This window comes from Pelodiscus sinensis, chromosome 6 (genome assembly GCF_052426305.1).
Source record: "Pelodiscus sinensis isolate ZL-2025 chromosome 6, ASM5242630v1, whole genome shotgun sequence".
In the NCBI taxonomy this organism is placed as follows: domain Eukaryota; kingdom Metazoa; phylum Chordata; order Testudines; family Trionychidae; genus Pelodiscus; species Pelodiscus sinensis.
The window spans coordinates 48,302,122-48,316,497 of record NC_143057.1 but is presented as its reverse complement, the minus strand read 5'-3'; the positions used below and the strand labels follow the sequence as shown (position 1 = coordinate 48,316,497).

The 14,376-nt window shown below is 43.6% G+C and overlaps 1 protein-coding gene across 2 annotated transcripts in view; it reads left to right on the top strand.

Annotated features, from left to right (window-relative positions):
• The first annotated feature begins 2,840 nt into the window (after positions 1-2,840).
• LOC102448748 (semaphorin-4D) overlaps positions 2,841-14,376 on the top strand; it is a 121,718-nt gene continuing 110,182 nt past the window's right edge. The window contains exon 1 of one of the 2 annotated variants that reach the window (XM_014577956.3): positions 2,841-3,046. The gene's annotated coding sequence lies outside the window, so the exon portion shown is untranslated. Of the gene's footprint in view, positions 3,047-3,127; positions 3,153-14,376 lie in introns of those variants that run through there. The other variant, XM_075931883.2, reaches the window with a different exon arrangement.

The window sequence follows — 14,376 nt, the reverse complement described above, 5'->3', positions numbered from 1 at the left end:
ATAAAGCAAAGGATGCTGTAATTCCATACTGTGGTGATGAAGAAATTATTCATGTGCAATGCTTGGATAACAGTTTTCATTGCTTTGCATAGGGTATAGCAGTAATCAAAAACTCATCAATGACTCAGCAGAAGCATCCTGGGTCTCAACTGCATAGTCATTGGCCTATTTCCTTTTTTCTGACATGTCTCAGGTTACAGATAAAGTCATCTAGACTTAACTGGCAGTATAAGTACACTAGAAGATTTAGCTGGCATTGTTCAGGTCCTTAATTCAATTTAATTTTCTTTTTTTTTTTGGAAAACAAAATGAAAATGCACATGCATCATTTGAATCATTGCTCTGGGCTGGGGTTAGGAATGAGGGGTTCTGTGTGCAGGCTGCCTCAGGGAAAGAGGACTACCCCAGCCCTCTCTCACCTCAGCAGCTTGAGGCCAAATGAAAAGCACCTTTTCATGGCCACTACCACAGGAGGGGTACATGTTCCCCAGCTAGGGCAGGGCAGGTTCATTGCTCTCTGCGCTCCCTAGCCAGAATGAGGAATGCAACAAACTGTGCACTTTCTCCTCACTCCCTGATGAAAGGGAACAGCCAGCAATGTCCCTGTGCAAGCCAGGAGAGGAGAGCTTCATCCCCCTCCAAAGAGTGCTTGAGGGGGAGGTTTGGGACTAGGATAGTCCTTTAGGGGGAGTGCACCCTCCCCATCCAATCCCTTTCACCTGCCTGGTGAATCTGTCTCTCTTCTGTACGGTTTTATGAGAAGCAATCCCATTCCAGACCCATCCCATTTTCCTACCAAAACCAAACCCTTCCCTTACTTTAAGTTAAGATAAAAGGAAGCTGTATAATGACCGTTTAGGAGAAGCTCTTGAACAGACAAACAGACTCAAATACATAGTAGATTAAGGTACTCTCAAATGATACACCACAGAATAAATCAGTGATTGATTAATTTATTGTATGCAATTGCTAATGTTTTCATCAACAGTGGCTGCATTTGGGTTGGAAAAAGGAAACCCGCTATCCTTTATATAGCAGATAGCAAAGCACAGACATAAAAAAAAAAAGGAAAAATGATTAATTGAAAATAACTAAAAAGACAGCAAAAGCATTCCATCCAGATGCTGTTTTGTCATGCTTGCTGTCTCACCTGGAGCTTATTGTTGGTCAAAACCATTGTGGTTACCCTTTGCCAACAGACCAAAAGAGTGCAGTAACTGAAGTAGGTGAGAAGGCCAGCTGTGGACAGATATGCCTATATCAGTGGTTTTCAGCCAGCAGAGGTCTTCCAGAAGCTACATCAACTCATCTATATATTTGCCTAGTTTTACAACAGGCTACATAAAAAACACTGGTGAAGTCAGTTCAAACTAAAATTTCATATATAATGTGACTTAATTATGGCGCTGCATATACCATACATGGAAATATAAGTATAATATTTATATTCTAATTGATTTATTTTATAATCTATGGTAAAAAGTTGCTGTGACACTTCCTTTGTATTTTTGTCTGATTTTGTAAGCAAATAATACTTAAGTGACATGAACCTTGGATATTGAAGACAAATGAGACTCCTGAAAAGGATACAATAATCTGGAAATGGTGAGAACCACTGGCCTAAATGATTTGTGAAGGGAATTTATCTAAAACTACAATGTATGCATGATGTTCTTTCCATTGACAATAGAAATGCATACATAAAGCATCTGAAGAAGCCTTGGCTTCTGGTTCTTCTTTCATATCTAGCCACTGTGTTCCAACATCTAGGACAATCTTAGGGTACGTCTAAACTGCACGGCTATTCTGAAATAGCGTATTTTGAAATAGCACATCTACACTGCAGGGAAGCCTCAAAATTAGTCTGAGGCAGGCTTACCTAATGTAGATGTGCTATCTCAATTTAGAGCCCCAGGAGGCACTGAAGAGAAATAACTTAGAATGGCCCTGGTGAGGGGCTATTTCAAAATAGCAGCCACGGAGCATCTACACATGTCTTATTTCAAAACAGCTATTTTGGAATAGGCGTTATTTCTCATTGAATGAGATTTACAGATTTCAGAATAAGCCATCCATTATTTTAAAATTATTTTGAAATAACGGATTGGTTGTGTAGACCCTTGCACAGTTATTTCGAAATAACAGTGCAATGTAGACACATTCTTACACATATGTGTACACACTGGTATACCCTTTCTTTCTTTCTCACTCTCTCTCTCCTGTTCCTTCTGTCTCAGCTACAGAATTTAATTCTACCTACAGGAAATGACACAGTAGTCAGAGCACTTGTAAATATTCAGCAGGGGCAATCTTGCCTGGCGTGGTTAGTCAGGTTATTGTACAATGTGGGTGAGAAGACTGACACCTCCTTCCCCCAGCACTATAATTGAAGGCCGGATAAAGTAGCAGACAAATGAGAAATCACGTCTGTTTGCAAGTGGAAAAGCCTCCCTTTGGGAGATTTCCATTTCCTGCCCTGATACTTAGAAGAGGAAGGGTCTTCTCCCTCAGTCCATCAGTGCCTACAGCTATGGAAATGTAACATGGTGTCTGTGTATAAACAGGTTTGAATCCCCCCCCACTGCCATCCCCAGACTTGCTACTAAAACTCCATCATCATAGGGAAGCAGGTCTTGCAACTGCCTCCCCTCCCCCAGCCCGGGGCTGGCAGGTCTTTCTGTGCCTGCCATTGACCAAAATCTCCCTCTGAAAACGGCTATCAAAATCTTCCTCGCTTGTCACAGCTTGAGCCCCGGCTGCCTCCAGTTCCCCTCCCCCAAGGCACAACCCAGCGCATCCCCCTCCCCCTGGAGCTGCTCTCTGCAGGGCAACAAGCCTCGGGCTGCTGCACTGAGCTCCCTCCTCCTCCTCCTCCCCCTCCAGCAGCAGCCGCCGCCATACTGCGGGGCAACCCAAACTTGTTACACACTGGCACGAACTCCTCCCCCTGCTGCTGCCCCCTGTTGCAGCCGCCGCAGCAGCGGCACGCAGAGCAGGGAAGGCGGCCCTGCAGGAGCGCGTCTGCCGAGGAGTTGCAGCCGTGCAGGTAGGAGCTGTTGCCCGTGCACATTGCACGCCCGGCGGCTGCCTGGCCGAGCTCCGTGCAGCGCTGGGGGGACGCGGAGAAGCCGCCGCCGCCGGCTGGGGGCTCAGTGAGTGGCCTCTGAGGTTCCAGCACCGGGCTGGGATCCGTGTCTCGGAGCCCGGCTCCGGTTTGTGCTGGGGAGAGGGGGGTGGTTTGGCTGGAGGACTAGTTGCTGGGGCGGGGAGGGTGTTTGCGGAGGCAGCGGAGAGTGGCCGTATCTGTGCGGAGGGCTAGGGGGATGGTAGGTGGCTGCTCGGGGAGGGGGGGGGGGGGAAGGGACCGGCGTTGGCCGCTTCTCTGGGGTGAGTTTTCCGCTTCACGGGTCGCATTTTGCAAGGCGGCTCCGGTTCTCCCAGGCTCGCCGTTTCCCCGCCACCCTTCCCCCTAAAGCCGCCGCCGTTTCCCTCCCTGCTGGTGCTCAAGCAAGCGCTCGGACTGCCAGCCGCCCTAGCCTGGCGGGAAACCGGGCGAGGGTAGTGAAGTGACACCCCGGGGGGTGCTTAGTCCGAGCCCTGTGTGAACGCGTGCACCTGCCCTCGGCGGGGAACGTGCGGCCAGGAGCCCCCAGCAGCTGCAGCCCAACCACGCCCGCTTTGTTCCAGCCCCTGTGCGGGTTGCATGGAAAGAGGCAGGTTTTCTGCTTGCGTTTCCCCAAGGGAGCGCGGTGAAAGTGCGGATCCTCCACCCTGCGAGTCCTTTTCCCCATCGGATTGTGGGCAGCGGCTTAAGGGAGCGCTCGGGGTCTGGGCAGAGTGTGAGGCGAGGAGAGGAGTGAAGTCGAGGCCAGGGCACGGCTGCTTTCTCCAGCTGTGACACCGAAGGCGGGGGAGAGCTGGAGACCAGATGAAATAAACAGAGCTCTACGCTCTTATCAGGCCCATTGCAAAACTTCTGCCTTGGCGTGAGATGCTTTGGACGAGGCGCCTCCCTTCTTCCCTGGCCAAAGGAGTGAGGCTTGCCAGCTTAGTAAATCTTTCCCCCCTCCGCAGGCTGTTGTCCCCTTTTCTCCGCCTCTGCAGTCCCAAACCTGATTCTCCCTCTCCCCAGCTCCACTCCTGCTGCCCGGGGAAAAGGAGAGGCGCTTGCTTGGCATAATGGGAGCATGGCAAAGGTTAACCTTGCCTGGGAGGCCTGTCCTCAAGCAGTTGGGGTGGGGGTAAAGCAATACACTTTGTGTTGTGGGGCGTGTCTTCTGGTCCCAACCTAATTATTTGGTTTTGTTATTCCAAATGGAGAAAGGTGCTGTTGGTCTGTGCTGCTGCACCTGTTGTAAGAGTTTGGCTGCACTGAGTTGAACCTCTTGGTATATTGCCAGTGTAAACATGTAAAGGATATTTGAGCTGACTACTTGTTTTTGGTAAATATGAATCAGAGACATTTTCATTGACCAGAGAAGTGTCTTGTTTACATCTCATCAGAAGTTGTAGGTTGCTTGGCACTACTCTTGCGGCACCTTAGTGCTTCAGTAGAGACTTCTGTTTAAAATCTTATTCATACATGAAACAAAATTCAAGCCTGTATTTGATGCTTAGTGTTTGGAAGCTTGCTGCATATGTCTTCAAAGAATCCCTGTGTATTATTTCTCAGCTGTCATAAGATTTTATGTCAGCTCTTTGTAGTGATGCTGAGGTTACAAAAGATGCTTGGAATGACACCAGAATTTCTTGTTAATTCTTATTGGCCTCAGGCTAATTATAGATGAAAATCTTTTGTGCTGTCAGCCTAAGGTCTATGTTGTTTGATGATATTTTCTGAGGGACACACATGATACCATGCAGTCTCCAGCGCATAATTCTTTTGCATCAAGATAATGCGCTGATCATAAATTTTAGTGGCGCATATGGTGACTTTGGTCCGTGATGTACAATATACTAACTACTAGCCATATGTGGCTATTTGGCCAGGTGAGTATGACTGGTTTGCTAGCCACAACTGGTTGGAAACCACGGGCTTAGGTCTTATGTAGTAATAGTATTGATATTAATATATAATGCATTCTGTGGGGGAGGACTGTACCTGTCCTAGCATCATGATAGATTAAGTAATCTAATAGTTCTCTTCTGCTTTATTTTTTTGTGTGTGTGTTGATGTTTAGTTCTCTTTTTCCCATCTTCTCTTTCCTTATGGACTATGTCTACACTGAAGGCTTCTTGTGCAAGAACATCTTGCACAAGAAAACGTCCACACTGCCATGTGCGAGCTGTGCTTTTGCACAGGAGCGCCCATGGCAGTGTGGATGCTTTCTTGGGCAAGAAAGCTCTGATGGCCATTTTAGCCATAGGGCTTTCTTGTGCAAGAAATCCCTGCCCAGCATCCACAGTGCCCTCTTGTGCAAGAGTTCCTGCGCAGGAGGGCTTACACCTGTTAAAAAAGAGTGTAGCTGTTGTGCAAGAAGCCCTCTCTTCCCATGCTGTACTGTAAATCTTCTTGCTCAAGAGCGGGTGGGCAGTGTGGATGCTCTGCGGATTCTTGCGCAAGAATGACAATACTTGCGCAAGAAGCTGCGAGTGTGGACATAGCCATGGAGACCACTTCCAAGGAAAAATTCCAGTTGAAAAATTTAAACTGGATCTGCTGGTTTCAGGGACGGAGAGGGTCTAGTTTACACTTAAAACTTAGGCTGACCTAGCTATGTATGTAGAAATGTATGTAAACCGACCTAAGCCTTGGTAGTTGAGAGACAGATCTATCAAATTAGCTCCAGACTATTGAGAGGGTGGATTTACTACAGCAGTGGTTCTCAACCTATTTGTCATTTTGTGAGTTGCGTATGCAGCACTTTATGCGTGGGATGCTCCTAAATTCATGGCCTATTTTGGTCAATTTCATGGTCATAGGATTTTGAAAACAGTAAATTTCATTTCAGATTTCTATTTAAATCTGAAATTTCAGGGTGTTTGTAATTGTAGGGATCCTGAACCAAGAAAGAGTTGTGGGCATGGTTTCAAGGTTATTGTAGGAGGGGTTGTGGTACTACTAACTTTATTTCTGCCAGCAGCAGCACTGCCTTTGGAGCTAGTCAGCTGGAGATCAGTGGTTGCTGGCCAGGAGCCCAGCTCTGAAGATAAGCTGCCACCAGCAGCAATGTAGAAGTAGGGGTGGCATGGAACGGTATTGCCATCCTTGCTTCTGCACTACTGCATGCAAAGCTGGCCCCTCAGTCAGTAGCCAGCACTGTCTGGCCACCCCATTCTGAAGGCAGCACAGAAGTAAGGGTTTTAGAAACTCTGGTCTTCACCCTGAAATCTGAATAGTACAGGGTAAAAGCACACACAAGACCAGATTTTGGGAGCGGGGAGGGAAGGGGGAACCAGATTTTACAGTCAAGACACATTTTTCATGTCTTTAAACGTGGTAGGGCCTGTCAAAGTTAGACAGGACTCACAGATTTGTCAGACCGCTCTGTTTATTCAGCAAAGCTGCTCTGCTAAATTAACCCAGAAAATGTGAGTACCATACACAGTTCAAACCCCTTGATTTATACAGTCAAAAGAAAACCAAGTTAACAGGATTAAAAGGAGGGGCAAAACTTCACATGATTAGTGTGAGACTTAGGGTGTGTCTAGACTACCTAGTTTTGTCGACAAAAGTGGACTTTTGTCGACAAAACTATACCGGCGTCTACATTACCGCTGAGTTCTGTCGACATAACTTCGACAGAACTCAGCAGTTTTGTCGACGCTGGTATACCTCATTTTACGAGGCATAACACCTTCTGTTGACAGAACTCTGTCGACAGAAGGTGTTATTGCCTGTAACATTGTGTCCAGACTACGGAGTTCTGTCGACAAAGCAGCTTGCTTTGTCGACAGAACTCAATGTGTCTGGACGCTCTTTGTCGACAGAAGTTTTGTCGACAGTATCTGTCGACAAAACTTCCGTTGACAAAACGCGGTAGTCTAGACATACCCTTAGTCAAGTATCTTCATTTCAACATCAAGCACACAGCAATCTCCGGTCCATATCTCCCTGGTTATTTTAATTGCTTTCTGCTTAACATTTAATGTTCCTTTTCCTGTTAACTCAGGCCCACCTGGCTAGCACATTGATCTGCATACCTACAAACAACATTAACATACTTTTCTTCTTCCTGTTCAGAGACAAACAGTATTCCTTCAACTTATTCAATTATTACAGCACAATTCATCTTTCTCTACATTATAATTCTTTCTACTTTCACAGGCCCTACCTATGTATTATGTGGGCCACATCTAGACAATACATATACTACCTATACTGCTCGAGAGAACATGACCTATGAAAGAAGACTGAAAGAATTGGGCTTGTTTAGCTTGGAAAAGAGAAGATTGAGAGGGGACATGATAGCGGTTTTCAGGTATCTTAAAGGGTGTCACAAGGAAGAGGGAGAAAAATTGTTCTCCCTGGCCTCTGAGGATAGAACAAGACGCAAAGGGCTTAAACTGCAGCAAGGGAGGTTTAGGTTGGACATTAGGAAAAAGTTCCTAACTGTCAGGGTGGTTAAGCACTGGAATAAATTGCCTAGGGAGGTTGTGGAATCTCCATCTCTGGAGATATTTAAGAGGAGGTTAGATAAATGTCTATCAGGGATGGTCTAGACAGTACTGGGTCCTTCCATAAGGGCAGGGGACTGGACTCAATGACCTTTCGAAGTCCCTTCCAGTCCTAGTATTCCATGATTCTATACCTGTGTGGCCCTGATGATGTCACTTGTGCCCCAGTTGGGAACCATTTACCATAGTGATGGAAAAAAATCTTCCATAGTTGCAGTTTTATGACGGGCTGCTCAGGTTAGCTCATCAGGGCCAGCTGTGGGTGTTTTATTGCAGTGTAGATATACCCTTAGTGCCCAGGAGAGCTATGAAGCAGTCTTTCAAATCTGAGATGCATCTACTTTTCATTAGGCTGTGGACTGAAAAGGTCATTCTTTGTGGGAGGCGCCATTTTCCTTCCTTCCTTCCCAGCTAAAATAACTATTATGGCTTTCGCTATTTAAAAAACAATTTTTTAAAATTGTCCATGACCACTCTGCAAAACCTGAGCAAACAAATTTTGCGTAGGTTTGCCCTTGAAGAGCCAGATTTTCCTGCTCCATTCCAAGAAGCAATAGAAATGCTCAACGCCCACTACTGAGGCCCTAGCTTATATGACACCTGTTGACCAATGTTTGGCTGCAAATCCTCTGACACCTAACTTGCTTCCAGTGCATTGCTACAGGTATAGGTGTCAGAGTGCACTCAGTGTACCTCTCTGCAGATCTGTAATCTGCTAATCTCACAAAGTGGAACCCACTATGTTTAGTGCCAGCCTTTGATGCAGATAATATGGCAGTGGCACAGTTTTGCCCTTGGAGTGTTACTGCTGTTGCCAGGGATCTCTGCTGTTGCCATATTTGTTTGTTCTTGTTCTGGGACTCTCTACAAGATGAAACAAAATACAGGACTATGTAGCACTTTAAAGACTAACAAGATGTTTACTTTAGCCCTAATTCTTTAACTGCATCCATACCGGAGGATCCCAGGATAGAATAATGCTGAAGTTGGTGAGTTTCATACAGGAGCAGGGAAAGTTTGCATTTTTCTAACTAGAAACAATATTTCAGCAGTTCTCTAGGAAAGTGCTAACAAAATTTCAGATAGATTGAGAGGCGATAACTAAATTTACGTGTCCGATCTCAGAAATTTAGTACTTGTAAAAACGATATATTGAAGAGCCACCACTCTGGCTGATGAGAGCTACCAGCCCCATGTGTCTCTGAAAAACTGGATATTAAGAGAAGAGCTAGGTGAAATTTTTCAGCTGAATTTTTTTTTCTTCACTGAATGAGGATTCAGGTAATCTGAAACAGTTTGAGAATTTGTCAACTTTGCCAAATTATTTTGGTTTAAAAAAAAAAAGCCCTAAAAAAACCCTACACATTTAAAAAAAAAAAACCAAAATGGCTTGACAATTAAAACAAAAAAGATTTTTCAATTCAAAAAGATTTTTCGATTTCCTACAATTTTATTTAAAATAATAAAAAAGCTTCAAATTCAAACACAACATTACGTTTCAAGTCAAACAATACATTTCATTTGACCCCAAACTAATTTTATTTATATTATTAAGAGCTGCCAGAAAACAAATACAGGTGTGTGAACAACTGATTTTTCTAAGTGTCAAGTTGGGCATTCAAAACTTAAGATACAATCAGTCTTCAGTTTGGAAATTGATGGACTTGCTATAAAAAAAACCCTCAACATTGCTAAGTGGAACATCAGAACCTAGCATAAACTTCAAGACTCTTGTTTTTTGTTTTTGTTTTTTAATGGAAGGCCAGGATTTGTCAGAGACCAAATGATCTTGGGGTCCCTGAGCCTGGCCTGGAGCCAGAGCCCAAATGTCTACACTGCAATTCTGCAGCATCATTGACTGAGACCCAGGAGTCCCAGTTCGCTGACATGGACCAACCAAAAGTGTCTTATTGCACTGGGGAAAATTTGCTGGGAGACTTACTTTCATTTAGTCCACCCTGTTGCTGCTATCTGCTAGGAATAGATGGGTCATTTAAAAATGCTTTAACTGTTGTGTTATACTGACATTTGTGAACAGTAATAAATATGTTGCATGAGTACAACTGCCCTGTGTCTGAGGAGAATGGTTTTGAACTTCTGGGGCGTTTTATAAGAGCTTCCATAAAGACTGCCTGAGAATTGCGTGAATCAGCAAATCCACTGGATGCCCAGGTCCTGCTATTGCCTGTTTACTTGAATGTTTGTTCTAGTAAGAATTTTTGTCTTACAAGATTCACTATAATGAGTATTGCAAAGTAGAGCACAGCTAGCATAGTTAACAGATTTTAGTGAAAATAATGAGGAGTTCTTTGAATTACATGCCATGTTGAAGTAGCCTACTTGTATTAAAGCCAAGAATCAATTACTTTAAGATCCAAGACTTGTACATAGTCTGCAGAAATTGCGGTGTAAATCGACTGATATGCTTTGACTCTAGGAAATACTTTAACCAAAGAGAGTCTTTTTCTTGTTTTGGTCAATGTGAATGGCGCGGCTATAAAATAATTACTTTGGAATATGATTTAAATTCTAAACTATTCATAGATCTCTTAGATTTGTTTGTTGGCTTTTAGAACATAACTGATTCTAAGAAAAAAATTAGGAGTCCTGTGGCACCTTAAAGACTAACAAATTAATTAAGATACCACAGGACTCTTCATCATTTTTAAGGATACCGATTAACACTAGTTAGCTCAGTGATAAGTTCCAAGATTTTTGTGTGTAGTGTTGGAAAATGAAATCTTCTCTGATGAAAGAATACTGAATATTTCAAATGTTCAAGGAAAATACCTTTTTTCAATAGTATTTGATGAAATAAGTTCAAGTACAGCCGCTCCCTGAGTTATGACCACCTCCACATACAACCATATGCACTTACGACCAAAGCGGTCATAAATGTGGATCCGAGTTACAAATGGCGATCTGCTCTTACGAACAGTGCGGTCGCCACGTAACTCTATGGGATCTGAGTTACAAACACTTCGAGTTACTGACCAAGTGTTGATCCGTAACTTGTTCGTAACTCGGGGAGGGGCTGTAACAGGAAGCTACATTTACTAAAGTTGATTGACGTGTACACTAAGACTTAAATATATATCATTATAACAGCCAGAATGTTCTGTGATTTACATGAGTTTAAAAGTGATTTCTCAAGGTGCAAGGCCAATCTTGTTATTCGTAAACCTAGGTTTTTTCCCCTAGTTTTAAATTAAATCTTAATTACTTATTCAATGACTGATTTAATATTTCACTATTTATTTTTAGAGAATGCAAGAAGTAGTAAATGCATAAGACAATATGCAGTGATGAAATGGTTCCATAAAGGAAAGAGTTGTGTCCTGTTTTATTACTTTGTAGACTCATGGATTCTAATGCCAGAAGAGACTACTGTGATGATGTAGGCTGACATCCATTACGACATGCCCTATATAACCTTCCCAAACTAATTCCTAGAGCAGATCTGACATATCCAATCTTGATTTAAAAACTGACAGGGTTGGAACCATTGGTGTGAATCATGCTATATAATGTTATGGTGTAATCAGTTGACCTTTAAGACACTTGTACACATTCATTCACACAATTCTATTTGTGTTTCACATTCAGGTTTTTCTAACGCAATGGTGGGGCATCAATTTATCGGTTAATTAGTTACTCTCTAACATCTCTATTAGAAACTTCATTTTAAAGTCTAATCTTTACAGTTTTCAACTGAAAAACAATATCATGTAAAATTTGGCATTTGTTTGTGCTAAATGTTAGGCGTCTGCTTAGCTACATCTTTGCTTGGGTTGATAATATGCGAGTGTGGTTGATGCCGACAGTACTGGGTACTGTGGATGACTGATAGACATGGGTACAGAGGAATGTTTGGGATCTTCATTTGCATTTTAATCTTGACACCATTGAGTAGGCCAGGCTTGCTTGCTTTGGTACCTAGGTTCTTAGTTAATAGGGTGGCTCTTTCAGTGCCTTCCTCTGTGATCACTAGTATGGAGCCATATGGTGGCTAAATTAGGGATGTTAAGGACTAGTCAACTATCCAGTAAGCAAATGCTAAGGACTAGTCGATTCCCCCCTTTGCTGCCTCTATCAGAGGCAGCAAAGTGAGAGAAGAGGAGGTACTTAAAAGCAGTAGCGCCGCACATGGAGCCTGGAGTTGGCTGGGGACTCCCAAGCTGATCCTGGGCTCTAGCGCAGCATTTCCATGGAACTTGGGATCAGCTGGGGAGTCCCCAACTGACCCTGGGTTCTGGGGAAATGCCACACAGAACCCAAGGTCAGTTGGAGAGTCCCCAGCTGATCCTGGGTTCTGCTAAAATGCTGTGCGGAGCCTGGGATCAGCTGGGGAGCCTCCAGCTGATACAGGCTCTGTGTGGCATTTCAAATCAGCAGTGCCGCATGGAGCCCGGGGTCAGCTGTGCTGCCGCTTTGAAAATGCACAAGAGCCCCCTCTGGAGACTCCCATTGGGGCTCTTGTACATTTCAAAGGAGGAATGCGGAACTCTGCATGCAGCCTGGGACCAGCAGAAAGTCCCACTTACTCTGGGCTGCATACGGCTTGCCGGCTTTGAAATACACAAGAGTCTCCAGCTGATCCCATTATAGCAGAACCGAAGTTGATTAACCATTATTTAACATCCTTAGGCTAAATCTGTTTTTTGGATAGAGCTACAGGTTGAACCTCTCTAGTCTGGCACCCTTGGGATCTGACTGGTGCCGAGCCAGACAATTTGCTGGACCAAGGGAGGTCAACATTGTCTAGGAGGTTTATCAACTAGGGATGTTAAAGTCAACTAGATTAATCAAATAATTGAATAGTTACTGGAATTTCCATCAACCATTCGATTAGTCGATAAGGGTGCTTCCGCTTTGAAATTTAGCAAGAGCCTGCCTGGCTATTGCTACATTTCAAAGGTGGTAGTGCCATGTGGAGTTTTGCTTTTGAAATGTACAAGAGCCTCTTGAACATTTCAAAGGTGGAACGCCTCTGCTATACTCTTGCCCCCTCATAAGGAGCTGGGGGAACCGGCTTTTAAGTCAGCTCCCCGCAGCACCACATCCTCTTTCCACCCCCTTTCTTCCTTTTGCTTATCAGATAGTCGACTAGTTGATTAGTTGCTTACATCCCTATTAGCAACATTTCCACTGTTTACTGGGCTCTTACAAGACATTTAGGGGTAAATTAGAGCTAAATAATAGCACAGAATACCAAGAGCCAGGAATGGAGGCTATAATCAGACTTCATGGGACCACAGGAAACTTGGCCACACCCATAAAAAGTGGACATCTGACTAACTAAAATCATGCTGGACTATGAATGTTGCTGGACTGGAGAGTGCCGAACTAGCGAGGTTCAATATGTACTTGAAAGTTTTTACAACAAAAGGGATATATTCTTCACAATACATTCTGTGAAAGATTCATTGATTTTTTTTTTTTTTTTGACTATGACTCAGGAAACTTTTTGTATCAACTGGCAGAGGGCGTGGGAGAGAGGCATAGAGTTTTACAGAGATTCACTCGGTCAAACATATGCACAGTAATTCACCAAAGGGTGATGAGCATTCTGTACTGAGAGCTGGAAACCCATTGGTCATCATAATCATTGCAAAATGTATGTATGGATAATATGGAAGGAGTTACTTATCTATACTGGACATTATGTTTTCAAAGCCTTGGCATTGTCAGGTAAACTGGGTGATATGACTCAGACTTGTGTTTTGCAAGAAGTAGATGGTTTTCTCCTTGGCTGGGCACTGTGTATTGTCCCTTTTACTATACAGGTCAGTTTGCATTTAAAGCCAAAATACTCATCAAGAGATGTTCAAGAGGAAATTTACAGAAAGAAATAAAACTGCAGGAGGGTTTATGAATGAAGACAGTGGGTTGCTGGAGAATGTGTCCGGGTGGTGGGTGGTACCCCACTGGATTTTTCTGCTGAAAAGGCAGGAGGACTGTATTGCTTGCTTCACAAATGGAAGATCTGGCTGTTGTGCACCATAAGAATTTTGAGTAGGCTTATGCTCTGTAAGACATTGCTGTAATTAAGTAAGAGCCTAGAATGCATGCTATAATCATTTTATTTCCAGTATTACTACTACTTTTCAATAGCATTTCTAATCTTTGTCAAATAAGCTTTTGCTTGTTTTACTTGTTTAATATTAATTGCAGTGTGGTAAGGGGAGCTGAGATCTGAAGTGTAATAAGTGGAAGGATACTATTCCTTTGGGAGTAGTGAATCTTGACTGAGTTTCCAGTGTCCTGAGAGTGGGACAGGGGCTGGGTTGTTTGAGCATCCCTATTGTTAATGTATGGAATGTGCAAAGGCTGAGCTCAGAGCTTAAGTTGCCTGTGGCCAGAGAAGTTGGAGCTGAGTCACGGCAGGCGCACACACTTCCTCACACTAAGTGCAGGTGGTAGTGAGATGCCCCAGGGGTATCCCTAGGAAGTGTCACTCTGAGCAGTTATATCTCTGGCCATTCTGGAATTGTGAGAAGTCATTCATCCCTTCTTCTAAGTATTTGAAAATTTTCGTTGGGTCAGTAGATTTTCCTCAAAATGTGGAATTAGGCTATTACATGTCTATTATCTCCAAAGGATCATATAATTTCTAGCTTCTTGCAGGAAAGACTGTTGAATCTCCCTTTTGATATCAACTGTTATCTGTATATCACAAATGTAGCAGTATGTTGTCTTAATTAGCAGCATTTTAAGTTTCCTATAGGATTTCCTGTATTTGTCACTTGTCATAGATTT